Here is a 24,225-nt window from a genome sequence, read left to right as displayed (position 1 = left end):
ACAGGGGAAGATAGAGGCTGACATGAGGGGAGTGGGAGCAGGCTGGCATGAGGGGAGAGGATTTAGAGGAGGCATGAGACAGGAGAGGAGACTGAGGAAGGGAGAAGAAGAGGACTAATGAGGTGAGACGGGCGTAGCTACACCTTTGGGAGACCGATAGCACAATTTCCACGGGGCCCCCAGCGCCCCGCGCAGCCCAGTCTGCTGTATTACATGGGTCACCTGCTGGCCGCCTCACACCTCAAACGGGCATTCTCCTCCACGCCAACCCTGGCGTTCTGGAACGTCACCTCCTCGGGCGCATCATCGTCCTCACTCTCCAGCTCATGCTCGGGAGTCATGCTGCTGCTGCGGTGCTCAGGCTCGGGGACGGGAAGCAACGGTGCACAGGAAGTTGAAGTAATCTGTCTGCAATGCATGCACATGTTCTGTAGGGCTGTCAGGTAGCCGGCCAACTCACAGCGACCCCTATCACATACCTCCTAACACAACCCTTTCAACAGGGGCGTAGCTACACCTTTGGGGCCCCCAGCACAAATAGGTGCAGGGAGAGTGCAGGGCCCCAGAGGCAGCCAGGGCCCCATAGCAGCTGCACTGCCTGCACCTATGGCAGCTACGCCCTTGGTTATGGCTGTTTCACTGAGTGCCTCCCCCCCACCCCAGTGGGAAGTGTTTATATAGCCTGTGTATAATATGGAAATATTTAGTTATGGTAGACTAAATACCATACCGTCGATAGCTCTATTTCTCCTAAGTCCACAGTATCCACAGGATAAACATTGGGATATAAGGTAGCATCAGCGGAATGGCACCAATCGATCAAAGCTTTCGGCCACCCAGAATGCAACAGGCCAGTCTCCTATATCCCAGGCTCACGTGATTCAGTTATTTTCCAAAGCTCAAGCCAGGAGCATCATAGAGAGCCCTAATCAGGTGAGAAGAACTCATACGTTTATAAACACCGTTATGCTTGTGATGAGTGGTGGGATGTGCGATGGGTCATGTATCCCGCCTACAGGATGCCATTTACCATGAATAAACCCCTAGTTTTAGGCACAGTAAACTGCATCTCCCAGCTCAAGTGCCAGGCGTGATGCATTTCCTATATCTGATCTATAGCTGATCACAGTGTAAAAGTAAAAAAACAAACCAAAACCATACTTACCAGTCCAGGGAGCCGTTGTTCGTTGCCCCGTGAGTGCTGCCAGGTGCCGGGTCCCCCATATGCTGCGATGTGACCCCGGTGCAGTAAAGTGACGCTGCGAAGCGGCAGCGCACTTTACAGCATCGGGGTCACAGCGCAGAAGAAGGAACTGGTGCCAGGCAGCCTCCTGGAGCAGCGGACACCGGCTCCTGGGACTGGTAAGTATGAATCCGGGGAAGGGGGTGCTTGATCTGGCACGGGGTTAGTCGCGACGGGGGCGGAAGGGAACTCGACAGCGGCAATTGCGATGGATGATGGTGCTTTTATGAAAAATAGCCTGATGAGGCATCGCATGGACAGCGCTTGACCGCAAGATCTGTCCCTGCATGCTATAATTGATAAATCCATGCGATGTACTCAGTTATCACAGTGCGAGTTTGTTTGAGTTTATCACCTGTCATCTGCATCATCAGATGCGGTTGGTGGTAAACAGACCTATAAATACAGCATTTGCAGGGGTTTGACCTCAAAATATGCAATGCTGCATCCCACCATCTGACTTAAGTGCCAGGCGCGATGCTGTTAGCGCACATAGTAAGCCTGCAGGCTTGGACTGGCCCACAGGGGTACAGGGGAAACCACCGGTGAGCACCACTGCCTGGGGGCCAACCTCCTGCTCTAAGGATCAGGTTCCAGACTGTGCACTTGAATTATATATTATACACGTTACCTTATATAGGACTATGGTGTATTTTCTACAGTGCATTGCTGTTATTAATCTGGTACGTTATCATGCATGCAGCAGCTGAATTTAATGAAGGGGCCCAGATGTTGCACTCTGTAATGGTTAGTCAAACCAATGTGGTGGCAGGCCGCACCCCCTCTGCAGACTGGCCACACCCCTAAACATGGGCCACTACCACTGCATTCCCTCAGTGGACCCTACATGCCCCAGTCCGACACTGTAAGCCTGCAACTAGCTTTGTAACACTAGTTTAGCTGGATTTCTGCTCATCCCTCAGGAGGGAGTGAGCAGTAATCTGCTAGGCGCAGGTTAACAGCACGGGTAGCTGAATATCTCCGGGCACTCATTCACAGCTCTATACAACATTCCGCTTAATTGTATTGTCTCTACAAAGCTGTCCATCTTATTGAGTCCTGTGCCAGGCATGAATGGCATTATCCAGAGCCACACCTAATGCCCATAATGATGCAGTTAACATTTTGCAACTGGCCAAAAAAGTACTAAAAAGTAACACAGCGAATGCGTCCCGGGCTGTGTACACACAGAAGCACACCATGGGATACTCTACGGAGGGAGCCTCAGACTTGATTATCAAGTCGCAGCTGCTTGGACTAAGGGGAGGTTCCTGAACTATCCGATGTTGAGTATACACAGATCCATACACATATTTATAATGTGAGCAGGGTGTGTGGTGCAGATGGGTACCTGGGTCTAGGGGGGCCCTGTCCTGCACCCAGATGTGTCAGCTCACTCCCAGCCCTACCTATAGGAGGAGGGTCTGTAGTGCACAGAGTGGGTAATTTAGATTCCTCCTGCTCTCACACTGTATACCTGTGACATACTGTAAGGTGTCTCATCCGCCACAACACTGCTGGGTTCCCTTTCAACACTGCTTTTGAAGGGGAAAATTTAGCTTTTAGGCTTTGCTGGGACAGATGCTTATCGGAGGCACTGTCCAGCTCTGGGGGAATGAGAAGTCACCGTGCACAGCATTGTTTAGGGATAATCTGTACCCCCTTCCCCCAAGAGAGGGGGGGAGGGGGTACAGATTACCCAGGCCTGGGTATGCCAGGGGGCCCGGGCCATCTCACACCATTTTTTTTTGTGTGTGGGGAGGGAATTTTTCTTTATTATAAATAAAGGGGGGATGTATGTTTGTGTCACCTGGCTGTTTGTCCTTTTTCGTGGACAGCCCTCACAGCCACTTCCAGTCGCCACGCCACTGCTAGGATCTTGCAAGATGATATCATCTGCAAGATATCATCTTGCAAGTCAATCTCTGCAGCCGTCTCTGGACGGGCTTCAGAATCAGCAGGCTCCAGGCAGCGGACAGGGACTGGGAGGGGCAGGGATGCAGCTGGCTGGGTGTGGCCCATGGGTTTAAGAAGTGGCGCAGCTCAGCTCAGTTGTAAGAAGCAGCAGCAGGGCTGGTTATCTCATCCGGAGCTAGCCTGTTAGGCTGCGACACTGTGAGCTGAGAACTGTGACTGTGAGTGACAGACACAGCACGGTGATGCTAACAATTTACAAATCCTATGTAAATATTCTGTAATACATGCATCCGTACATTGTCAGTAGTGTTAGTAATAATAAGAATTTACTCACCGGTAATTCTATTTCTCGTAGTCCGTAGTGGATGCTGGGGACTCCGTAAGGACCATGGGGAATAGACGGGCTCCGCAGGAGACTGGGCACTCTAAAAGAAAGATTAGGTACTATCTGGTGTGCACTGGCTCCTCCCTCTATGCCCCTCCTCCAGACCTCAGTTAGGGAAACTGTGCCCGGAAGAGCTGACATTACTAGGAAAGGATTTGGAATCCAGGGTAAGACTCATACCAGCCACACCAATCACACCGTACAACTTTTGATAACCATACCCAGTTAACAGTATGAACAACAACTGAGCCTCAATCAACAGATGGCTCATAACAAAAACCCTTTAGTAAGCAATAACTATGGGGGTCATTCCGAGTTGTTCGCTCGGTAAATTTTTTCGCATCGCAGCGATTTTCCGCTTAGTGCGCATGCGCAATGTCCGCAGTGCGACTGCGCAAAGTAAATTTGCTATGCAGTTAGGTTTTTTACTCACGTTTTTTTCTTCGTTCTGGTGATCGTAATGTGATTGACAGGAAGTGGGTGTTTCTGGGCGGAAACTGGCCGTTTTATGGGTGTGTGCGAAAAAACGCTACCGTTTCTGGGAAAAACGCGGGAGTGGCTGGAGAAACGGAGGAGTGTCTGGGCGAACGCTGGGTGTGTTTATGACGTCAAACCAGGAACGACAAGCACTGAACTGATCGCAGATGCCGAGTAAGTCTCGAGCTACTCAGAAACTGCACAGAGATGTCTTTTCGCTATATTGCGAATCTTTCGTTCGCAATTTTAAGAAGCTAAGATTCACTCCCAGTAGGCGGCGCTTAGCGTGTGTAAAGCTGCTAAAAGCAGCTTGCGAGCGAACAACTCGGAATGAGGGCCTATATACACGTATTGCAGAAGAAGTCCGCATTTGGGACGGGCGCCAAGCATCCACTACGGACTACGAGAAATAGAATTACTGGTGAGTAAATTCTTATTTTCTCTGACGTCCTAGTGGATGCTGGGGACTCCGTAAGGACCATGGGGATTATACCAAAGCTCCCAAACGGGCGGGAGAGTGCGGACGACTCTGCAGCACCGAATGAGCAAACTCAAGGTCCTCCTCAGCCAGGGTATCAAACTTGTAGAACTTAGCAAATATGTTTGAACTCGACCAAGTAGCAGCCCGGCAAAGCTGTAAAGCCGAGACCCCTCGGGCAGCCGCCCAAGAAGAGCCCACCTTCCTTGTGGAATGGGCTTTTACTGATTTTGGATGCGGCAATCCAGCCGCAGAGTGAGCCAACTGAATCGTGCTACAGATCCAGCGAGCAATAGTCTGCTTCGAAGCAGGAGCGCCAACCTTGTTGGCTGCATACAGAATAAACAGCGAGTCAGACTTTCTGACTCCCGCCGTTCTGGAAACATAAACTTTCAAAGCCCGGACTACGTCCAGCAACTTGGAATCCTCCAAGTCCCTAGTAGCCGCAGGCACCACAATAGGTTGGTTCAAATGAAACGATGATACCACCTCAGGGAGAAATTGGGGACGAGTCCTCAATTCTGCCCTGTCCATATGGAAGATCAGATAGGGGCTTTTACATGACAAAGCTGCCAATTCTGACACACGCCTAGCCGAAGCTAAGGCCAATAGCATGACCACTTTCCACGTGAGATACTTTAGTTCCACGGTCTTAAGTGGCTCAAACCAGTGGGATTTCAGGAAATCCAACACAACGTTAAGATCCCAAGGTGCCACTGGTGGCACAAAAGGAGGCTGAATATGCCGCACTCCCTTTACAAACGTCTGAACCTCAGGCAGTGAAGCCAGTTCTTTTTGAAAGAAAATGGATAGGGCCGAGATCTGAACCTTTATGGACCCTAATTTGAGGCCCATAGTCACACCTGACTGTAGGAAATGCAGAAAACGACCCAACTGGAAGTCCTCTGTAGGGGCCTTCCTGGCCTCACACCAAGCAACATATTTCCGCCATATGCGGTGATAATGCTTTGCTGTCACATCCTTCCTAGCTCTTATCAGCGTAGGAATTACTTCATCCGGTATACCCTTTTCCGCTAGGATCCGGCGTTCAACCGCCATGCCGTCAAACGCAGCCGCGGTAAGTCTTAGAACAGACAGGGCCCCTGCTGCAACAGGTCCTGTCTGAGAGGCAGAGGCCATGGGTCCTCTGTGACCATCTCTTGAAGTTCTGGGTACCAAGTCCTTCTTGGCCAATCCGGAACAATGAGTATCGTTCTCACTCCTCTTTTTCTTACTATTCTCAGTACCTTGTGTATGAGAGGAAGAGGAGGAAACACATATACCGACTGGAACACCCACGGAGTTACCAGTGCGTCCACAGCTATCGCCTGAGGGTCCCTTGACCTGGCGCAATATTTTTTTAGCTTTTTGTTTAGGCGGGACGCCATCATGTCCACCTGTGGCCGTTCCCACCGATTTGCAATCTGCTCGAAGACTTCTTGATGAAGTCCCCACTCTCCCGGGTGGAGGTCGTGCCTGCTGAGGAAGTCTGCTACCCAGTTGTCCACTCCCGGAATGAAAACTGCTGACAGTGCTTGTACGTGATTCTCCGCCCAACGAAGAATCCTTGTGGCTTCCGCCATCGCCACCCTGCTTCTTGTGCCGCCCTGTCGGTTTACATGGGCGACTGCCGTGATGTTGTCTGACTGAATCAGCACTGGTTGGTCTCGAAGCAGGGGCTCCGCTTGACTCAGGGCGTTGTATATGGCCCTTAATTCCAGTATGTTTATGTGCAGACGAGTCTCCTGACTTGACCACAGCCCCTGGAAGTTTCTTCCCTGAGTGACTGCCCCCCATCCGCGGAGGCTTGCATCCGTGGTCACCAGGACCCAGTCCTGTATGCCGAACCTGCGGCCCTCGAGAAGATGAGCACTCTGCAGCCACCACAGAAGAGACACCCTGGCCCTCGGGGACAGGGCGATCAGCCGATGCATCTGAAGATGCGATCCGGACCACTTGTCCAACAGATCCCACTGAAAGATCCTGGCATGGAACCTGCCGAAAGGAATGGCTTCGTATGACGCTATCATCTTTCCCAGGACTCGCGTGCAGTGATGCACCGACACCTGCTTTGGTTTCAGGAGATCCCTGACCATGGTCACTAACTCCTGAGCCTTCTCCTCCTGGAGAAATACCTTCTTCTTTTCTGTGTCCAGAATCATGCCCAGGAAGGGCAGACGCGTCGTAGGAATCAGCTGCGACTTTGGAATATTCAGAATCCAGCCGTGCCGTAGCAACACTTCCTGAGAGTGCGCTACGCTGACCAACAACTGCTCTCTGGACCTCGCCTTTATGAGGAGATCGTCCAAGTACGGGATAACTGTAACTCCTTGCTTCCGGAGAAGTACCATCATCTCCGCCATTACCTTGGTAAAGACTCTCGGTGCCGTGGATAGACCAAACGGCAACGTCTGGAATTGGTAATGACAGTCCTGTACCACAAACCTGAGGTACTCCTGGTGAGGCGGATAAATGGGGACATGCAAGTACGCATCCTTGATGTCCAGAGATACCATAAAATCCCCCTCTTCCAGGCTGGCAATGACCGCTCTGAGCGATTCTATTTTGAACCTGAACTTTTTCATGTAAATGTTCAAGGATTTTAAATTTAGAATGGGTCTTACCGAACCGTCCGGTTTCGGTACCACAAACAGTGTGGAATAGTAACCCCTTCCCTGCTGAAGGGGGGGTACCATTATTATCACTTGCTGGAGGTACAGCTTGTGAATAGCCGTCAGGACTATCTCCCTCCCCGTGGGAGAAGCTGGCAAGGCGGATTTTAGGTAACACTGAGGGGGCGTCACTTCGAATTCCAGCTTGTATCCCTGAGATACAATTTGTATAGCCCAAGGATTTACTTGTGAGCGAACCCACTGGTTGCAGAAATTTCGGAGACGCGCCCCCACCGCTCCTGGCTCCGCCTGTGGAGCCCCAGCGTCATGCGGTGGACTTAGTGGAAGCAGGGGAGGACTTTTGTTCCTGAGAACTGGCTGCATGGTGCAGCTTCTTTCCTCTACCCCTGCCTCTGGCAAGAAAGGATGCACCTCTGACTCTCTTGCTTTTTTGAGAACGAAAGGACTGCATTTGGTAATACGGTGCTTTCTTAGGCTGTGAGGAAACCTGTGGCAAGAAAGTCGACTTTCCAGCAGTCGCTGGGGATACGATGTCCGAGAGACCGTCCCCAAACAATTCCTCACCCTTATAAGGCAAAACCTCCATGTGTTTTTTAGAGTCGGCATCCCCTGTCCATTGCCGAGTCCATAAGACCCTCCTGGCAGAAAATAAGATTTTACTCACCGGTAAATCTATTTCTCGTAGTCCGTAGTGGATGCTGGGGACTCCGTAAGGACCATGGGGATTAGCGGCTCCGCAGGAGACTGGGCACAACTAAAGAAAGCTTTAGGACTACCTGGTGTGCACTGGCTCCTCCCACTAAGACCCTCCTCCAGACCTCAGTTAGGATACTGTGCCCGGAAGAGCTGACACAATAAGGAAGGATTTTGAATCCCGGGTAAGACTCATACCAGCCACACCAATCACACCGTATAACTCGTGATACTATACCCAGTTAACAGTATGATAACAACTGAGCCTCTCAACAGATGGCTCAACAATAACCCTTTAGTTAGGCAATAACTATATACAAGTATTGCAGACAATCCGCACTTGGGATGGGCGCCCAGCATCCACTACGGACTACGAGAAATAGATTTACCGGTGAGTAAAATCTTATTTTCTCTAACGTCCTAAGTGGATGCTGGGGACTCCGTAAGGACCATGGGGATTATACCAAAGCTCCCAAACGGGTGGGAGAGTGCGGATGACTCTGCAGCACCGAATGAGCAAACTCTAGGTCCTCCTCAGCCAGGGTATCAAACTTGTAGACTCTTGCAAGAGTGTTTGAACCCGACCAAGTAACAGCTCGGCAAATTTGTAAAGCCGAGACCCCTCGGGCAGCCGCCCAAGAAGAGCCCACTTTCCTCGTGGAATGGGCTTTCACAGATTTAGGGTGCGACAGTCCAGCCGCAGAATGTGCAAGTTGAATCGTGCTACAGATCCAGCGAGCAATAGTCTGCTTAGAAGCAGGAGCACCCAGCTTGTTGGGTGCATACAGGATAAATAGCGAGTCAGTTTTCCTGACTCCAGCCGTCCTGGAAACATATACTTTTCAGGGCCCTGACTACGTCCAGAAACTTGGAATCCTCCAAGTCCCAAGTAGCCGCAGGCACCACAATAGGTTGGTTCACATGAAAAACTGCTACCACCTTAGGAAGGAATTGGGAACGAGTCCTCAATTCCGCCTTATCCATATAAAATACAGATAAGAGCTTTTGACAAAGCCGCCAATTCTGATACACGCCTGGCCGACGCCAAGGCCCACAGCATGACCACTTTCCACGTGAGGTATTGTAGCTCCACGGATTTAAGTGGCTCAACTCAATGCGACTTCAGGAAATCCAACACTACGTTGAGATCCCACGGTGCCACTGGAGGCACAAACGGGGGCTGACTATGCAGCACTCCCTTAACAAAAGTCTGAACTTCAGGCAGTGAAGCCAGTTCTATTTTGGAAGAAAATCGATAGAGCCGAAATCTGGACCTTAATGGAACCCAATTTTAGGCCCATAGTCACCTCTGACTTGTAGGAAGTGCAGAAATCGACCTAGCTGAAATTCCTCCTTTGGGCCTTACTGGCCTCACAGCACGCAACATATTTCCGCCATATGCGGTGATAATGGTTTGCGTTCACTTCTTTCCTAGCTTTAAATAGCATAGGGATAACTTCCTCCGGAATGCCTTTTTGCTTCAGGATCCGGCGTTCAACCGCCATGCCGTCAAACGCAGCCGCGGTACGTCTTGGAACAGACAGGCCCCTGCTGCAGCAGGTCCTGTCTGAGCGGCAGAGGCCATGGGCCCTCTGAGATCATTTCTTGGAGTTCTGGGTACCAAGCTCTTCTTGGCCACCCGGAACAATGAGTATAGGGGGTCATTCCGAGTTGTTCGCTCGGTAAAAATCTTCGCATCGCAGCGATTTTCCGCTTAATGCGCATGCGCAATGTCCGCACTGCGACTGCGCCAAGTAAATTTGCTATGCACTTAGGAATTTTACTCACGGCATTTTCATCGTTCTGGCGATCGTAATGTGATTGACAGGAAATGGGTGTTACTGGGCGGAAACAGGCCGTTTTATGGGCGTGTGGGAAAAAACGCTACCGTTTCCGGAAAAAACGCAGGAGTGGCTGGAGAAACGGGGGAGTGTCTGGGCGAACGCTGGGTGTGTTTGTGACGTCAAACCAGGAACGACAAGCAGTGAAATGATCGCAGATGCCGAGTAAGTCTGAAGCTACTCAGAAACTGCTACGAGGTGTGTAATCGCAATATTGCGAATACATCGTTCGCAATTTTAAGATGCTAAGATTCACTCCCAGTAGGCGGCGGCTTAGCATGAGCAAATCTGCTAAAATTCCCTTGCGAGCGAACAACTCGGAATGACCCCCATAGTTCTTACTCCTCTCCTTCTTATTATTCTCATTACCCTGGGTATGAGAGGCAGAGAAGGGAACACATACACCGACTGGTACACCCACGGTGTTACCAGAGCGTCCACAGCTATCGCCTGAGGGTCCCTTGACCTGGCGCAATATCTTTGTAGCTTTTTGTTGAGGCGGGACGCCATCCTGTCCACCTGTGGCCTTTCCCCACGGTGTACAATCATTTGGAAGACTTCTGGATGAAGACCCCACTCTCCCGGGTGGAGGTCGTGTCTGCTGAGAAAGTCTGCTTCTCAGATGTCCACTCCGGGAATGAACACTGCTGACAGTGCTAACACATGATTTTCCGCCCATCGGAGAATCCTTGTGGCTTCTGCCATCGCCATCCTGCTTCTTGTGCCGCCCTGTCGGTTTACATGAGCGACCGCCGTGATGTTGTCTGACTGGATCAGCACCGGCCGGTGTTGAAGCAGGGGTCTAGCCTGACTTAGGGCATTGTAAATGGCCCATAGTTCCAGAACATTTATGTGTAGGGAAGTCTCCTGACTTTTCCATAGGCCTTGGAAGTTTCTTCCCTGTGTGACTGCCCCCCAGCCTTGAAGGCTGGCATCCGTGGTCACCAGGACCCAGTCCTGTATGCCGAATCTGCGGCCCCCTAGAAGATGAGCACTCTGCAGTCACTACCACAGCGACACCCTGGCCCTTGGAGACAGGGTTATCCGCCGATGCATCTGAGGATGCGACCCGGACCACTTGTCCAACAGATCCCACTGGAAGATCCTTGCATGGGACTTGGCGAATGGATATTCTTCGTAAGAAGCTACCATCTTTCCCAAGGCTCGCGTGCATTGAAGCACCGATACCTGTATTTGTATTAGGAGGTCTCCGTCTAGAGACGCCAACTCCTTGGACTTCTCCTCCGGGAGAAACCCTTTTTATCCTGTTCTGTGTCCAGAACCATACCCAGGAACAGTAGACGCGTCGTAGGAACCAGCTGCGACTTTGGAATATTCAGACTCCAGCCGTGCTGTTGTAGCACTTCCCGAGATAGTGCTACTCCGACGAACAACTGCTCCCTGGACCTCACCTTTATAAGGAGATCGTCCAAGTACGGGATAAGTACTTCGGCCATTACCTTGGTAAATACCCTCGGTGCCGGGTACAGACCAACGGCAACGTCTGGAATTGGTAATGACAATCCTGTACCACAATTTTGAGGTACACCTGGTGAAGAGGGTAAATAGGGACATGCAGGTAAGTATCCTTGATGTCCAGTGATACCCTGAAATTTTCCAGGCTTGCAATAATCGCCCTGAGCGATTCCATTTTGAACTTGAACCTTCGTATACAAGTGTTCAAGGATTTCAATTTTAGAATGGGTCTCACCGAACCGTCTGGTTTCGGTACCACAACATTTTGGAATAGTAACCCCGGCCTTGTTGAAGGAGGGGTACCTTGATTTCACCTGCTGGAAGTACAGCTTGTGAATTGCCGCCAGTACTACCTTTCTCCGAGGGCAGCAGGCAAGGCTGATGTGAGGCAACGGCGAGGGGGAGTCGTCTCGAACTCCAGCCTGTATCCCTGTGATACTACTTGCAGAACCTAGGGATCCACCTGTGGGCAAGCCCACTGGTCCCTGCAGTTCCCGAGACGCGCCCCCACCGCACCTGTCTCCACCTGTGGAGCCCCAGCGTCATGCGGTGGACTCAGAGGAAGCGAGGGAAGATATTTGATCCTGGGAACTGGCTGACTGGTGCAGCTTTTTCCTTCTTCCCTTGTCTCTGTGCAGAAAGGAAGCGCCTTTGACCCGCTTGCTTTTCTGAAGCCGAAAGGACTGTACCTGAAAATACGGTGCTTTCTTAGGCTTTTGTGAGGAAACCTGAGGTAAAAAAATTTCTTCCCAGCTGTTGCTGTGGATACGAGGTCCCAGAGACCATCCCCAAACAATTCCTCACCCTTATAAGGCAGAATCTCCATGTGCCTTTTAAATGCAGCATCACCTGTCCACTGCCGGGTTTCTAATACCCTCCTGGCAGAATGGACATTGCATTAATTCTGGATGCCAGCCGGCAAATATCCCTCTGTGCATCCTTTATATATAAGACAACGTCTTAAATATGCTCAATGTTAGCAAAATATTATCCCTGTCTTAGCGTATTAATATTATCTGACAGGGTATCAGACCACGCTGCAGCAGCACTATTTATGCTGAGGCAATTGCAGGTTTCAGTATATAACCTGAGTGTGTAAATACAGACTTCAGGATCGCCTCCTGCTTTTTATCAGCAGGTTCCTTCAAGGTGGCCGTATCCTAAGACGGCAGTGCCACCTTTTGACAAACGTGTGAGCGCCTTATCCACCCTAAGGGATATCTCCCAACGTGACCTATCCTCTGGCGGGAAAGGGTACGCCATCAGTAACTTTTTAGAAATTACCAGTTTCTTATCGGGGGAAACCACGCTTCTTTACCCACTTCATTCATTCATCTGATGGGGGAACAAAACACTGGCTGCTTTTTCTCCCCAAAAATAAAACCCCTTTTATGTGGTACTTGGGTTCATGTCAGAAAATGCGTAACACATTTTTCATTGCCGAGATCATGTAACGGATGTTCCTAGTGGATTGTGTATATGTCTCAACCTCGTCGACACTAGAGTCAGACTCCGTGTCGACATCTGTGTCTGCCATCTGAGGTAACGGGCGTTTTTTTGAGCCCCTGATGGCCTTTGAGACGCCTGGGCAGGCGCGGGCTGAGAAGCCGGCTGTCCCACAGCTGTTACGTCATCCAGCCTTTTATGTAAGGAGTTGACACTGTCGGTTAATACCTTCCACCTATCCATCCACTCTGGTGTCGGCCCCACAGGGGGCGACATCCCATTTATCGGCCTCTGCTCCGCCTCCACGTAACCTTCCTCATCCAACATGTCGACACAGCCGTACCGACACACCGCACACACACAGGGAATGCTCTGACTGAGGACAGGACCCCACAAAGTTCTTTGGGGAGACAGAGAGAGAGAGTATGCCAGCACACACCAGAGCGCTATATAATGCAGGGATTAACACTATAACTGAGTGATTTTTCCCCAAATAGCTGCTTGTATACATATATTGCGCCTAAATTTAGTGCCCCCCCCCCCCCTCTCTTTTTAACCCTTTGAGCCTGAAAACTACAGGGGAGAGCCTGGGGAGCTGTCTTCCAGCTGCACTGTGAAGAGAAAATGGCGCCAGTGTGCTGAGGGAGAAGCCCCGCCCCTTTTCCAACTGACTTTCTCCCGCTTTTTCTGGAATACTGGCAGGGGTAATTTTACATCTATATAGCCTCTAGGACTATATATGATGTAGATTTGCCAGCCAAGGTGTCATATATTGCCCTCAGGGCGCCCCCCCCAGCGCCCTGCACCCATCAGTGACCGGAGTGTGAGGTGTACATGAGGAGCAATGGCACACAGCTGCAGTGCTGTGCGCTACCTTGGTGAAGACCGAAGTCTTCTGCCGCCGATTTTCCGGACTCTTCATGCTTCTGGCTCTGTAAGCGGGACGGCGGCGCGGCTCCGGGAACGAACACCAAGGTCGGGTCCTGCGGTCGATCCCTCTGGAGCTAATGGTGTCCAGTAGCCTAAGAAGCCCAAACTACCACCTGTTAGGTAGGTTCGCTTCTTCTCCCCTTAGTCCCTCGCTGCAGTGAGTCTGTTGCCAGCAGATCTCACTGTAAAATAAAAAACCTAAATATACTTTCTTTCTAGGAGCACAGGAGAACCCCTAGTGTGCATCCAGCTCAGCCGGGCACAAGAATCTAACTGAGGTCTGGAGGAGGGTCTTAGTGGGAGGAGCCAGTGCACACCAGGTAGTCCTAAAGCTTTCTTTAGTTGTGCCCAGTCTCCTGCGGAGCCGCTAATCCCCATGGTCCTTACGGAGTCCCCAGCATCCACTTAGGACGTTAGACGTTGCATTTATTCGAGAGCCCAGCAGGCAAATGTCCCTCTGGGCATCCCGCATATATAAGACGACGTCTTTAATATGGCTAAGTGTTAGCAATACGGTATCCCTGTCCAGGGTATCCAACCCCTCTGACAGAGTATCTGTCCATGCTGCAACAGCACTGCACATCCAGAGTACCAGAGTGTGTATACACAGACTTCAAGATACCTTCCTGCTTCCTATCCGCAGGTTCCTTTAGGGCGGCCGTATCCTGAGACGGCAGGGCCACTCTTTTAGATAAGCGCGTCAGGGCCTTGTCAACCCTAGGGGAGGATTCCCAGCGTAACCTATCCGTTGGCGGGAAAGGGTACGCCATTAGTATTCTCTTGGGAATCACCACTTTCTTATCAGGGGAAGACCACGCTTCTTCACATAACTCATTTAATTCATGTGACGGGGGAAAAGTCACTGGCTGCTTTTTCTCCCCAAACATATTTACCCTCTTGTCAGGGACAGGGTCAGCCTCTGAAATGTGTAATACATTTTTCATTGCAATAATCATGTATCGGATGGCCTTAGTCATTTTGGGCTGTAATAGTGCCTCATCCTCGTCGACACTGGAGTTGGACTCCGTGTCGACATCTGTGTCAACCAACTGAGATAGTGGGCGTTTTTGAGACGCTGACGGCCTCTGAGGCGCCTGGGCAGGCCCGGGTTGAAAGCCCGGCTGTCCCCCGGCAGCAACATAATCAAATCTCTTATGTAATGAGATTACATTGTCATTTAAGACCTTCCACATATCCATCCAATCAGGTGTCGGCCCCGACAGGGGCGACACCACATTTATCTGCACTTGCTCCGCCTCCACGTAACCCTCCTCATCAAACATGTCGACACAGCTGTACCGACACACAGCACACACACAGGGAATGCTCTGACTGAGGACAGGACCCCACAAGGTCTATGGGGACACAGAGAAAGAGTATGCCAGCACACACCACAGCGCTATATACACAGGGATACACACTACCAGAAGTGAATTTTTCCCAATAGCTGCTGTATCAATACACCTTTTGCCTAAATTTATGTGCCCCCCCTCTCTTTTTACCCTCTTAGTGCCAGGAGACTGCAGGGGAGAGCCTGGGGAGCGTCCTTCCAGCGGAGCTGTAAAGATAAATGGCGCTGGTGTGCTGAGGAAGAAGGCTCCGCCCCCTCAGCGGCGGGCTTCTGTCCCGCTGTTTCTGACTAAAAAATGGCGGGGGTTTTACACATATACAGTCACAGACTGTATTATGTGTCTTTTTTATGCCAAAGGTATTCTTATTGCTGCCCAGGGCGCCCCCCCCCAGCGCCCTGCACCCTACAGTGACCGGAGTGTGTGGTGTGCAGTGGGAGTAATGGCGCACAGCTGCGGTCTTCAGGAGTCTTCAGCCGCCGATTTCATCACCAACTTCTGATCTTCTGGCTCTGCGAGGGGGACGGCGCTGCGGCTGCGGGAACGGACGACCGTGGACCTTTGCCTGTGTTCGAACCCTCTGGAGCTAATGGTGTCCAGTAGCCTAAGAAGCGCAACCTAGCTGTGAACAGGTACGTTTGCTTCTCTCCCCTCGGTCCCACGTAGCAGTGAGTCTGTTGCCAGCAGATCTCACTGAAAATAAAAAACCTAACATTACTTTCTTTACTAGCAGGCTCAGGAGAGCCCACTAGGTGCATCCAGCTCTGGCCGGGCACATATTCTAACTGAGGTCTGGAGGAGGGGCATAGAGGGAGGAGCCGGTGCACACCAGATAGTACCTAATATTTCCTTTAGAGTGCCCAGTCTCCTGCGGAGCCCGTCTATTCCCCATGGTCCTTACGGAGTCCCCAGCATCCACTAGGACGTCAGAGAAATATATATACAAACACACACATATATATATATATATATATATATATATATATATACATACATACTGGTGGGGCGGGGGGGGGGGGGGGGGGGGGTACACCGGGAAGTTGTTTTATCGGGGGCCCAGGATTTCTCTTGGCAGCCGTGGGGACAGTAGGTTTTAAGATATTTAGCACAATATTAATGGCTCAAGTTCAGAACATGGAGCCCCTGGCCTATCAGTTTCACTATCCACGTGGACATCTAATGGGATAGTAACCTGTGGCGAGTGAAGCGGAGCTAGCCACCGTGAGCGCAGGGAATGGCTCAGGAGGCACTGGCTAATACCAGAGACAGATTTCATACCCTCCAACTGTACCTTTTTTTTATGGTCTGTACCGATTTTTGGCTCTCCAAACTTCCATTGAAAGTATAGGAAAAGGGGTGTGGCCACGCACCTTTACCTGTGGCCACACCCCCTTTCAAATTTGTACTGATTTTTATGTGTAAAACGTTGGAGGGTATGAGATTTACACACAGTATATAAGTCCAAGGGTTCATGTGGACATTGGGGGTCATTCCGAGTTGTTCGCTCGCAAGTGAATTTTAGCAGATTTGCTCATGCTAAGCCGCCGCCTACTGGGAGTGAATCTTAGCATCTTAAAATTGCGAACGATGTATTCGCAATATTGCGATTACACACCTCGTAGCAGTTTCTGAGTAGCTTCAGACTTACTCGGCATCTGCGATCATTTCACTGCTTGTCGTTCCTGGTTTGACGTCACAAACACACCCAGCGTTCGCCCAGACACTCCCCCGTTTCTCCAGCCACTCCTGCGTTTTTTCCGGAAACGGTAGCGTTTTTTCCCACACGCCCATAAAACGGCCTGTTTCCGCCCAGTAACACCCATTTCCTGTCAATCACATTACGATCGCCAGAACGATGAAAATGCCGTGAGTAAAATTCCTAAGTGCATAGCAAATTTACTTGGCGCAGTCGCAGTGCGGACATTGCGCATGCGCATTAAGCGGAAAATCGCTGCGATGCGAAGATTTTTACCGAGCGAACAACTCGGAATGACCCCCATTATACACAGGTGCAGCAGTATAAACAGCTGGGAATATGATGAGTTTTGATCAGAGATGTGTGGAAAAGATGGGCAGGGGAGGCACTGCCTCACCTGCCATAGACTTTTTACTCCAGACTTTTGCCTATAAAATAGGATTTTAATACCTACCCGTAAATCCTTTTCTCTTAGTCCGTAGAGGATGAAGCTGGGGATGCTTCAAGAACCATGGGGTATAGACGGGATCCGCAGGAGTCATGGGCACTTTAAGACTTTCAAAGGGGGTGTGAACAGGCTCCTCCCTCTATGCCCCTCCTCCAGACTCCAGTTATAGGAACTGTGCCCAGGGAGACGGACATTTCGAGGAAAAGGATTTATATAATTTTTAAACTAAGGTGAGATACATACCAGCTCACACCTCAAACACGCCGTACAACATGGCATTCAACAACGCATGCAACGGCATGACCAACATCAGCCAGAGACTGACTGAACTTAACTCAACACGAGTGTAACCATAACCAAACTGCAGATACAGCCCGCACTGGGACGGGCGCCCAGCATCCTCTACGGACTAAGAGAAAAGGATTTACCGGTAGGTATTAAAATCCTATTTTCTCATACGTCCTAGAGGATGCTGGGGATGCTTCAAGAACCATGGGGTTCATACCAAAGCTCTAGAACGGGCGGGAGAGTGCGGATGACTCTGCAGCACCGATTGACCAAATAAGAGGTCCTCCTCCGCCAGGGTATCAAACTTGTAAAACTTGGCAAAGGTGTTTTAACCCGACCAAGTAGCAGCTCGGTAAAGCTGTAATGCCGAGACCCCCCGGGCAGCCGCTCAGGAAGAGCCCACCTTTCTGGTAGAATGGGCTTTCACCGATTTTGGTAACGGCAATCCTGCCGTAGAATGAGCCTGCTGAATCGTATTACAGATCCAGCGCGCAATAGTCTGCTTGGAAGCAGGAGCACCAATCTTATCGGGAGCCCACAGGACAAACAGAGCTTCTGTTTTCTTAATCTGCGCCGTCCTGGCGACATAGATTTTCAAAGCTCTAACCGAATCGAGAGACTTCGATTCCGCCAAGGCATCAGTAGCCACTGGCACCACAATAGGCTGGTTTATGTGAAATGATGAAACCACTTTTGGCAGAAATTGCTGACCAGTTCTCAACTCCGCTCTATCAGCATGGAAGATTAAATAGGGGCTTTTGTGGGACAAAGCCGCCAACTCAGATACCCGCCTTGCGGATGCTAAGGCCAACAACATGACTACTTTCCAAGTAAGGAATTTTAACTCCACCTTACGCAAAGGTACAAACCAATGAGATTGCAGGAACTGCAATACCACAGTAAGATCCCACGGTGACACAGGAGGCACAAACGGAGGTTGGATGTGCAGCACGCGCTTCACGAAGGTTTGAACTTCTGGAAGAGAGGCCAATTCTTTCTGAAAGAAAATTGACAAGGCCGAAATTTGTACTTTAATAGAGCCTAACTTTAGGCCCGCATCCACACCTGCTTGCAAAAAATGGAGCAACCGCCCCAGCTGAAATTCCTCCGTAGGAGCCTTCTTGGATTCACACCAAGACACATATTTCCTCCAAATACGGTGGTAATGCTTTGCCGTTACTTATTTTCTAGCCTGAAGAAGTGTGGGAATGACTTCACTGGGAATACCCTTTCGGGCTAGGATTTGGCGTTCAACCACCATGCCGTCAAACGCAGCCGCGGTAAGTCTTGATACACGCACGGTCCTTGTTGTAACAGGTCCTCCCGTAGAGGAAGAGGCCAGGGATCTTCTATGAGCAACTCCTGAAGATCTGGATACCAGGTCCTTTTTGGCCAATCCGGAACAATGAGTATCGCCTGAACCCTTGTTCTTCTTATAATTTTTATCACCTTTGGAATGAGTGGAAGTGGAGGGAACACATAGACCGACTGAAACACCCACGGTGTCACTAGGGCATCCACCGCCATTGCTTGAGGGTCGCTCGACCTGGAACAATATCTCTGAAGTTTCTTGTTGAGGCGGTACGCCATCATGTCTATTTGAGGAATTCCCCAACGACTTGTCACTTCTGCAAAGACCTCTTGATGAAGACCCCACTCTCCTGGATGGAGATTGTGTCTGCTGAGGAAGTCTGCTTCCCAGTTGTCCACTCCTGGAATGAAGACTGCTGACAGAGCGCTTGCATGTCTCTCCGCCCAGCGAAGAACCTTTGTGGCCTCGGCCATCGCCGCTCTGCTCTTTGTTCCGCCCTGGCGGTTTATGTACGCCACTGCTGTTATGTTGTCTGACTGAATCAAGACGGGCAGACCGCGAAGAAGATGTTCCGCTTGCAGAATGCCGTTGTAAATGGCCCTTAATTCCAGAATGTTTATGTGCAGACAAGCTTCCTGGCTTGACCATTTTCCCTGAAAGTTTCTCCCCTGTATGACTGCTCCCCAGCCTCAGAGACTTGCATCTGTGGTCACCAGGATCCAATTCTGAATCCCGAACCTGCGTCCCTCCAGAAGGTGAGAACTGTGCAGCCACCACAGAAGGGAGATTCTGGTCCTGGAAGATAGGATTTTTTTCCGGTGCATGTCCAGGTGAGACCCGGACCACTTGTCCAACAGGTCCCACTGAAACACCCTGGCATGGAACCTGCCATACGGAATGGCCTCGTAGGCCGCCACCATCTTCCCCAGCAACCGAGTGCATTGAAGAATTGACACTCTTGCCGGTTTCAGAGTCTGTTTTACCATGTTCTGTATTTCCAGAGCCTTTTCCACTGGAAGAAAAACTCTCTGTAATTCTGTATCCAGAATCATACCCAGGAACGACAGCCGTGTCATCGGAACCAACTGTGATTTTGGCAAGTTTAGGAGCCAACCATGTTGTTGCAGAATCGTCAGTGAGAGCGCAACATTTTTCAGCAAGTGCTCCTTGGATCTCGCCTTTATGAGGAGATCGTCCAAGTACGGGATAATTGTGATTCCCTGGTTGCGCAGGAGAACCATCATTTCCGCCATAACCTTGGTGAAAATCCTCGGAGCCGTGGACAGACCAAACGGCAACGTCTGAAATTGGTAATGACAATCCTGAACAGTAAACCTCAGGTATGCCTGATGTGGAATATATATGGGAATGTGTAAGTAGGCATCCCTTATGTCGACCGACACCATAAAATCCCCCTCCTCCAGACTGGAGATCACTGCTCGGAGAGATTCCATCTTGAATTTTAATATTTTTTTTTGGAAAGAAATTGAGGGATTTTAGGTTCAGAATCGGTCTGACTGATCCATCCGGCTTCGGGACCACGAACAGACTTAAATAAAAACCCTCCCCCTGTTGTGACGGGGGTACTGTGACAATGACTTGATTTTGACACAGCTTTAGTTTTGCAGCGCATACTACCGCCCTTTCTAGGAGAAGCTGGCAAGGCCAATTTGAAAAATCGGTGAGGGGGCACGTCTTGAAACTCTCATTTGTACCTTTGGGTTACTATTTCTAATATCCAAGGATCCAGGTCTGAGTGCACCCAGACCTGACTGAAGAGTTTGAGACGTGCTCGCACCGGTGCGGACTCCCGCAGAGGAGCCCCAGCGTCATGCGGTGGATTTGGTAGAAGCCGGAGAGGACTTCTGCTCCTGGGAACTTGCCACAACCTGTGACCTTTTTCCCTTTTCTCTTCCTCTCGCAGCAAGGAATTTTTGTATTTATTGGGCCGAAAGGACTGCATCTGATAGTGGGGCGTTTTCTTTTGTTGCGCAGGAACATAAGGTAAAAATGATGACTTACCCGCGGTAGCCGTAGATACCAGGTCAGTGAGGCCGTCACCAAACAAGACACTACCGTTAAACGGTAGAGACTCCATAGTCTTCTTAGAGTCAGCATCAGCATTCCATTGATGAATCCACAATGCCCTCCTAGCCGAGACTGCCATGGCATTGGCCCTTGAACCCAAAAGGCCAATATCCCTTGCAGCTTCTTTTAAATATGCTGCAGCATCCCTAATATGAACCAGAGTCAAAATCACGCTATCCCTGTCCAGGGTATCTATCTAAGATGACAAGTTATCGCCCACTTTTCAATAGCGCTACTCACCCATGCCGAAGCAACGGCAGGCCTATGTAGCGAACCTGTAGTGACATAAATGGATTATAGGGTATTTTCCTGCTTACGATCCATAGGATCCTTTAGGGCTGCCGTGTCAGGAGACGGAAGCGCCACCTTTTTGGACAGACGCGATAGAGCTTTGTCCACCGTGGGGGTTGACTCCCACTTTTCCCTGTTCCCAGAGGGAAACGGATATGCCACTAGAATTCTTTTGGGAACCTGTACCTTCTTGTCAGGATTTTCTTAAGCCTTTTCAAAAAGAGTGTTCAGTTCATGAGAGGGAGGAAACGTTACCTCAGGTTTCTTTCCTTTAAACATACAGACCCTTGTATCAGGAACAGCAGGGTCCTCTGTGATATGCAATACTTCTTTTATCGCCACAATCATGTACTGAATGCTCTTAGCCAGTTTAGGATTTAATCTGGCATCACTATCAGGGCCGGTTCAAGGGCGCTCTGCGCCCCGGGCAGGAAATGGGGCGTGGCCTAATACAGGGGGCGTGGTCAATTACGCCCCCTGTACATTAAAAGCGCCGCTTGAATGCTGAGCGGTGCGCGATGACGTCATCGCGCACCGCACAGCAAAAGGTCCTCTCCACGAAGGGAAACTAGACGCTATGAGTCTAGTTCCCTTCGTAGAGAGGACCTTTGCTGTGCGGTGCGCGATGACGTCATCGCGCACCGCTCAGCAAAGTTACTCTCCAGGAAGGGAAACTAGACGCATAGCGTCTAGTTCCCTTCAGGAGGCGGACGGGGACGGGGATGGGGACGGCAGCGGAGGCGGACAGGGACACAGCGGGCAGCAGTGGCGGATCTTGCCACGGTGCGGCGCCCTCCGGATGGTGCCAGCGCCCTCCGGAAGGCGGCGCCCCGGGCAAAAGTCCTGCTTGCCCGTGGCAAGATCCGCCACTGATCACTATAGTCGACACTGGAATCAGAGTCCGTGGCGGTATCTGTATCTGCTATCTGGGTAAATGCACGTTTCTGTGACCCTGAAGGGGTCTGAACTTGTGACAATGCATCCTCCATGGATTTCCTCCATGTCTGGTTCTTAGACTCAGATTTATCTAATCTCTTAGTCAACCGAGCCACATTTGCATTCAAAACACTCAACATATTTACCCAATCAGCCATCGGCGGTGCCGACACAGACACTCCCACAGCCTTTTCTGTCCCCACTCCAGCCTCCTCCTGGGAAGAGCACTCAGCCTCAGACATGTCGACACACGCGTACCGACACCCTCAACCACACTGGGGCTATAGGAGACAGACCCATTCAAAGCCTGTTAGAGAAACACAGAGGGAGTTCTGCCAGCTCACAACCCAGCGCCTGACCCGGTCCTGAAGCGAGTAATATACTGCCCAGACATGTTAGCGATTTTTATTTCAACAAATTAGCACCAAATCTCTTGTGCCCCCCCCCCCCCCCCACACACACACCGTTTTGCACCCTGTTACTTGTACAGTAGTATGAGAGGCCAGGCTCAGCATCTCTGCAGCTTCTGTGAAGAGAAAATGGCGCTGGTCAGAGCTGTGAGGGCTAAGCCACGCCCCCTTAATGGCGCGCTTCAGTCCCGATTAATTTCACATTTTTATACTGGCGGGGGTCTGTAATTGGTGCCCAGGCACCGTATACACTCTTGCCAGTGTTATTTGAGGATTTATGCTGCCCAGGGCGCCCACCCTGCAGTGCTGTCTGTATGTGGGAGCATGGCGCGCAGCGCGGTACCTCAAAAGCCGTCTTCTGCCGTCACTGAAGTCTTCTGATCTTTTTTTACTCACCCGGCTTCTGACTTCTGGCTCTGCAAGGGGGTTGACGGCGCGGCTTCGGGAACGAGCATCTAGGCGTACCTAGCGATCAGACCCTCTGGAGCTAATGGTGTCCAGTAGCCTAAGAAGCAGAGCCTTGAAACTCACAGAAGTAGGTCTGCTTCTCTCCCCTCAGTCCCACGATGCAGGGAGCCTATACCGGAAAACAACCTGATTTTGCGCAATAAACACTCTCTATGCAGCCCAGTTTTATATCAAGGGTTCACCAAAGCCCAAGAAAAGTGCAGAAATACAAAGATGAAATAAAACCAGTGGCGCAAATAAAGAGGAACATGCATATGTTTACAACATCACAACCTGATTTGCTTCTATAAGGGTGTGATTATTGATTTCTTGATGTTAATGTGTCTCCTCCCGATATTGACCTCGAAAAGAGAAGGATAATAGTGCAACACTGTTTGATAAAAGGGAAGGATCCCAATTTATTTCTATTCCACTCACATGAAGGCATATAAACAATGCATGTAGAGGTTTCACGATGCAACCGGAAACGGTGACCCCTTCCCGAGATTCTCTGGATCAACACCTCGGAGGAAATATATTTAGTGCAACACTGTGGGATTTTTTCTTACAATTTTAATTAAAATCACACTCACATTTCACAAATAAAACAAAGCATATAAGAATAGGGGGATTTCTGGTCCTCACACACTGCAGAGAAGAATCCCAGAGAGTCCTGGATATCCGTATCCAGTGGTCAAGTTCCAGTTCCACCCCTCAAAAGTTTCCACGATAGACGGCACCTTGCTTAACGCGTTTCGGATCTATGAGTTTATGGTCCTTCCTCAGAAGCATAAACTCATAGGTCCGAAACGCGTTAATAAACCAAACAAAAGTATTTTTTCCGAGAAACTCTGGAGAGCTCCTCAGTGTGCATCCAGTCTCACTGGGCACAGAATCTGACTGGAGTCTGGAGGAGGGGCATAAAGGGAGGAGCCAGTTCACACCCCCTTTGAAAGTCTTAAAGTACCCAGGTCTCCTGCGGATCCCGTCTATACCCCATGGTTCTTGAAGCATCCCCAGCATCCTCTAGGACGTATGAGAAAAATTATTAGAATAATACAAAGTAGATATTTCTTATATATTCTTTGTATTTTCCCCATACTTTATACAGTCAAACCTCTGGTTTACATGTTAGTGTGTCAGGAAAGGCTCCGCCTCACCCAACTGCTTGTGAGGGTACACTTGTTAATGTTATAAACAAGTTTTATGATGTTCAGAAGGGGTGTGGTATGTAAGGTCGACAGTAAGTAGGTCGACAATGTTTGGGTCGACCACTATTGGTCGACAGTAAGTAGGTCTACAGGGTCTTTAGGTTGACATGGTCTAGGTCGACAGGTCAAAAGGTCGACACGAGTTTCTGATTTTTTTTGGTGTCGTTTTCTCCGTACGGTGACCGGGAACCCCAATTAGTGCACCGTATCCCCTCACATGCTTCGTGCAA

The sequence above is a fragment of the Pseudophryne corroboree genome, chromosome 12, assembly GCF_028390025.1.
Source record: "Pseudophryne corroboree isolate aPseCor3 chromosome 12, aPseCor3.hap2, whole genome shotgun sequence".
NCBI lineage: Eukaryota > Metazoa > Chordata > Amphibia > Anura > Myobatrachidae > Pseudophryne > Pseudophryne corroboree.
This window is presented reverse-complemented; position numbering follows the sequence as displayed.